Genomic DNA, 6102 nt, shown 5'->3' on the forward strand with positions numbered 1-6102 from the left:
ACCTCAGTGGTACAGCATTTGCCTAACATGGACAAGGCCCAGGGTTCGATCTCTGGCACTGCAAAATAAATAAGAAAAATAAAGAAATAAAATCCCACAATTTACTATTGAAGGAGGATTTTCTTTACATACCCGGGAGCTGTTCTATGAAATTTAATCTATGATTTATTACTGCATTTTGGGTTAAATAGTAAAAAGCTCAAAGTTAGACCTACAAAAAATTTACTGTCTTCATGGTGCTCATAGCTCTAAGTACTCAGCTGTGTGACTAGCTATTTACTGAAGTTCTCTTCACTTTTGTTATCTTTAAGATGGGAACTAGGTATGATGGTGTACACCTGAAATCCCAGCACTCCAGGAGGCTGAGGAAGGAGGATTGCAAGTTGGAGCCCAGACTGGGGAACTTAGCAAGACCCTGTCTCAAAATAAAAAAAAAATTTTTGAAATTCTGTATCATTTCTAATGTTTTTTTAAAATTATTTTTATTCTCTTTAAAATAATAAAAAAAAATGACTGTTGACCAGATAAAAGAAAATAAAAAAGTTAAATTTTAAAAAAAGCCTGGAGATGTAATTCATATAAAGGCCCTCGGTTCAATCTCTAGTACAAAAACAAAACAAAACCCAAAAACTAAACACGGACTGACAGACAAATACACACACACACACACACACACACACACACCAAAACAGAAGAAAGGGATAATCATAATTATTACTAAGGATGTCTTGAGCATTAAATGTGACATTAGGACTACTTGATTAGCAGGGCACTTATCATATAGGAAAGGGTTTCATAATAGATACTAGCTATCACTTTTGCTTGACTTTATAATGATTGTGAAAAATCTAGAATAGCAATACAAAAAAATAGTGTGTTTTCCTGAAGTAATATTAACTATAGTAATAAATACTAACTGACTTGTTTGAATATAATATATAATTAGTAACTGAGTAGCATCAGATGTCACTGCTAGCTCATGAAGCCGGGTGTGGTGGCACATGCCTGTAATCCCAGCACTTGGGAGGCTGAAGCAGGAGGACCATTGTGAGTTCAAGGCCTGCCTGGGCTACAAAGTGAGCTCAAGGCCAGCCTGAACTGCATAGCAAGACCCTGTCTCAAAAAGAAGAAAAAAAGAAAAAGAAAAAGAAAGAATTCCAAAAGAGCTGCTTTGCTAAGGCCATCTCACAGATACTACCTGGGTATCTGAGGTTCTAGGCCCAACAAGACCAATTAGTGCAGTTTCTAGACCAAACACTTAGACTGTGTATATTTAGGACCAAAATCTTGGACTCTGTCTATATTTAGGACTCTATGTGGATGAGACTGGGACACAGTTGTGTGGATACAGATCTTCAACACCACTGCACAAAGCATGTGTGAGGAGGTCATATCCTAGAGGATTGTGGTCCTCTGCACTGGACCCAAAACTCTTGACAATGAACACACTTAGGGAGGTGTTTCAGAAGCGTTATAACAAAGGCTGCCTCTTGACCCTCTCCCCTCCAGACCTGTCATTCTCAAATCTTGTCACTTGTTTTGAGTAGGACAGGAGGGTGTGTTTGCAATACTTGATGGATAAATCCATTCAAAGTTGAATCTTGTGTTTTAAACATTCTTCCCTATAATCATACATCATAGAAAAGTTGTTTGATCATTTGACCTCTGCTCTTATTATTACAAACCCACTCATTATTTTAAAGGCAAGAGGTTTCTGTAATGGATTTAAAGTGTACTTGATTCTGGAGTGTGAGAGGGAAGTTATGTATATATGGAGGTCTGCAAGTTGTGGAGATTACTAATCCCTAAAAGTCCCAAGAGTGCTCATGAGCTGGCCTCAAACATTTGCCAAGTCTGGGAGAGGACAGTGCTCTTTCAGAGACTCCACAAGCTGCCCTGTGGTGAATGTGTTCTCTTTCTCTCTGACTGCTTCAGCTCCCCTTGAAAACCAAGCATGCAGCAAAGGAAAGGGATCATTGGTTGGATTTAGGGTTTGAATGGGAAAGCTAGCCAGAGCAAGTCTACTTGGGATGGGATGGCCCAAGCTTTAGTCGTGGTTCTTTTGCAACCTCAACCTGACACCCCAGACAACTACCTCACTCTATATGTAGGCTTCTGCTTCTTTACCTTCCAAACAAGATTGCTATGTCTTTGGGTCTCAGGTCCTGTGGAGCCATGCCAGGGACAAGCAATGGGCTGGGAAACAGCTCCTTCACCTCCTGCTGAAAAGCACATTTCAGCTGTCCTTTACAAACAGCCTTGTCCAAGCTAATGACCCACAGTGATGAGACTGGCACAAACTAGATTGGCTGCCTGGAGGTCTGGAGCAGCCAATGGCCTGCTCCAGACAGGAAAGCAGGGGACACTAGTTGGGGGACAGCAAAGCTCTCAGCTTCGTTGGGAGGGGAATGGAGAGTGTCTTTCCACAGACCACTGAGCCTGGAGCTCATCGGAACAGTGTAGATAGATGCCTTTGGGAGGAACACTGAAGAAGTCAAACCTTGGTCCTTAGTGTTGGTGGTGAGGACCCTCTTTCCACAAAACAAAACAAAACAAAACAAAAACAAGAACAAAAATGCACAAGATATGGTGGCTCCAGTTCAGAGAACTAGAAAAAGGATGTTGGTAGGCAATAGGGGAGGTGGAGGAGCTATTCTAAGGCATATGTGGCTGGTAACATGGGCCAATTAAAACAGCACAAGGGACCAAAGAATTTTTTTTAGTTCAAAAGATAATTCATGCTTATGGAAATAATTCAAATGGTACAAAAATCATTATGAGAAAATTATGTTTCCTTCTTCCTTGCATCCATTGGTTTCTGTTTCCAAAGGCAACCACTATTAATGTGCTTGCAGAAGTATTCCAGACATCATCTGCACTTTGCTTTTTTTTATATAACAATATATCTTGAGGATTGTTCTATAACAGCACATATTTCCATTAGCAATTTCAACAAATGTTTGAGTGCCTCTTGAAAGCCAGGTACTGACTGTTCTAGGCAGCGAGAATATGGCAGCAGAAAAGCAAGACAAGACCTTGGCCCTCCTTAACATTTGGGTTACATACCAAAACAAACACAGGGATGATACTTATGTAATACGGTGTCAGCAAGTGTAAGTGCTGCACAGGAAAATAACAGGTGGGATGGTAGGAATGATAGAGACTCTTTGGGATAGGATGGCCAGAGATGGCCACTCTGGGGAGATGGCATGAGAGAGAGAGGAGGGGACCACGCTCAGGTCAGGGTGGGCAAGCTTTCCGGTTAGAAGGAATAATGTGGACAAAGGCTTATGGGTGTGCCTATCACATGATAGCAAGAAGGCTGAGGGAGAGTGAGACAGGGGTATGGTGGGAGAGCAGCACATTGGAAAGGAGGGAAACAGAGCCCATGAGGCCCTACCACCGTGGTGAGGTGTTTGGCTTTTATTTTCAGTGGCACGGGAAGCTGCAGAATGGCTTAGGCAGAGGGATGATTTGAAAAGACCCTCCTGGCTGCAGTGTGGTGAATAGACTCTCAAGGAACAAGAGTGGAATGGAAGAAGACCAGCTGGCTATTGGCAGAATCAGGAAGCAGGAGACAGTGGCTTGGTGCGGGGTGGTAAGGTAGATTCCAATTTGGGGAGTGGTGAATACAGAATATGGAAAGTGAGTGAAATGAATCAAAATGATTCCAAGCTTTCTGGCTTGAGTGACTGGGTAAATGTTTCGCATTTACTAGAGAATGGGGAGTCGTAGGCAAAGAAGAGCTCCTATGATGGCAGTTCCACTTTTTCGCTCGGGGCATGTTGAACTCAGGATGCCTATTTTGAGTCTCAGTGCCAATATTAAGACGTGATGGTGAAGGAATCTCACTACCACCATCCTGGTCTAAGCAGAGAGTACGTTAAACCCGTCCCCCAGCTATGCTTTCACTCCTGCTGCAGATGTATCATCATGGATGAGTAAGGCCCAGTAAGCACAGCTACACCTTATAATTCCAATCATCGTGGAGCCACAGAATGACACTTGGTGTCTAAAAGGTTCACCATCACTGTCCTAGAGGGTCAGTGGGAATTGAAGGTAGAGAAAGAATATAGAGAAAAAATGACCAGGAACTGATTTTAGGTCCCTTTAACATTTATAGGTTGGGAAGAAGAAGGGTCAATAAAAGGGATAGAGGAAGGAGGTAGGAGGAAAATGTCCTGGAAGGCCACCATAGACAGGCTGGGTAGGTCTCCTAGTTCTTATTTATGTCTGCATGGTATTCCTTTGTACTGCTGTGCCGTAGCGAATTTAATTAGTCTTCTGTCCATTGTGTTTGGATGGTTACCAGCCTTTTGCTGCCTGTGAATAGTGAATGTGATTATCCTTATCAATTCTCAGTGAAGCAGTCAGGGGGAACTATTTAAAGATCTATCTTTTCCTTTGAAGGGGGATAAGTTGGTGATGTAGTTATTTAAATACAATAAAACAATAGTGCTGGCTTGCTGAGAGCCCTATTTATGCATTGGTAAATGAATATTGAGACATACTGAAGTTAAGGCAGGAAAGCCATTTTAAAACTACTAGTCCCAGCCACTGCTCCTATGGGCAAGAAAACAAAGTGTCTGAAGTCATCTGACACCTTGACACAGCCAGTGTTAAAACAGTGTCTCGAGTCTCAGCCTACTCTTGGCAGAACTCCACATTGGGTGCAAAAGCATTTGTGATTATCCATTCTCCAGATTTGCTGAACTGCTGCAGGACTAGCTATATCTTGCTTGAAGGTAGTGAGATATACATGAATGGACAAAAATTTGAGATCTGGCATTTGTTTTCTGATGGAATGTTGATAGATAATATGTTGGCTCATAGATGATGCAGTGCTGTAAAACCTTACCCTTGCCCTGTGCAGACATGGAGTGGCAAGTGCAAACCCTGTCTCTGTCCATCCCAGCTCCTTCCTTCCAATGCAGTTTAACAAAGAGAGAGACACTGGGAACTCCTCAGAAGCCTTGGAGGAAGCAGACATCCGAAAGTGAGCCAGAGACAATGTATGTGTATAGGCAACTTGATGATTTGTCTCGTTCTGGAAATAATGTCTTAACACACATGTCGGTAAGTTAACTATGAAAATAGAACCATCATTCTCAAAGAATGAATAGTGACAAGAGTAAGAGAAACTAAAGCAAACAGAAAGCCCTGCCTTGTCCTCATTTAAAAGACAACTTCTGTTTTTCTGAGTATACAACTGTTTTCCTGGTTATTATGCTTCTTTGGGTGAAAACCTGGTAAATACAGAAAAATATAAAGAAAGTAAAAATTATGCAAAATTCCATAACCACTATTACAATTTTGGTGCATTTCTGATCTTTTTATGTAGACACAGATGTGGGCCACTTGGATCCTCCTTCAGGAGACACCCTGTCTGCAGTTGTTCACTCCTCCTGGACTGGTCCCAGCATTTGAGCCACAGTCCCTTATTCTAAGAGAAGCCCAGCCTGTACTGGCAAGTTTGTGCCATAGCAACCTGGCTATTTCCTCCAGCATGGGACCTTCTAATGGCCAGTGTTCTCTGCTACCTGCTGGGCTGCCAAAGATTTTCTACTTATGCATTGTAATTTGAGGGCTCTCCTTCATGATCCTGCTGTTTCTCCTTTTCTTTCACAGGTATTATTCCCCAGTAAATCCATTTGCTCTCCTAAGTTCTCCTTATTGTCTACATTCTGGAGAATCTAGCCTGTTCACTCATATAGTTCTAGAATTGAGATCATATTGTAAGTACAGTATACATCTATCTATCTATCTACATATATATATTTATTCTTTCAATAAAATTTTTCATGTACCTTATTTAAAAACATGTCTTAGTATTTTTATATAAATAATAAAATTTGTACACATTATTACTATTTATATACTACTGATGAACATTAAGATGTATAAATCTTTGAGAATACCTCTGATGGTTTCTATGGCATAGATTCTGAGAGTGGAATTATTTGGTCTGTGTGTCTGAATATTTTGGGGGTGCCTGGGTGTCCCCCCAAAGCCTCATGCAGTCATGGGGCAGGCTTTTAGAGTTTGAGTGATTATGGGTGTGAGAGGTACACCCGCCCTGGGGTGGATAGTTTGCATATGTAA

At 41.5% G+C, this 6102-nt stretch overlaps 1 long non-coding RNA gene across 2 annotated transcripts in view; it reads left to right on the forward strand.

The window, feature by feature from the left end:
- Window positions 1–5802, forward strand: part of LOC102004911 — a 14934-nt gene extending 9132 nt beyond the window's left edge. Inside the window, exons 3-5 of one of the 2 annotated variants that reach the window (XR_263128.2) lie at window positions 3434–3603; window positions 4916–5076; window positions 5342–5802. This is a non-coding gene — a long non-coding RNA (uncharacterized LOC102004911). The remainder of the gene's footprint in view (window positions 1–3433; window positions 3604–4915; window positions 5077–5341) is intronic. The other variant, XR_263127.2, reaches the window with a different exon arrangement.
- Window positions 5803–6102: the final 300 nt, after the last annotated feature.

This window comes from Chinchilla lanigera, unplaced genomic scaffold (assembly GCF_000276665.1).
Source record: "Chinchilla lanigera isolate Chin_1 unplaced genomic scaffold, ChiLan1.0 scaffold00061, whole genome shotgun sequence".
NCBI classification, from domain to species: Eukaryota; Metazoa; Chordata; class Mammalia; order Rodentia; family Chinchillidae; genus Chinchilla; species Chinchilla lanigera.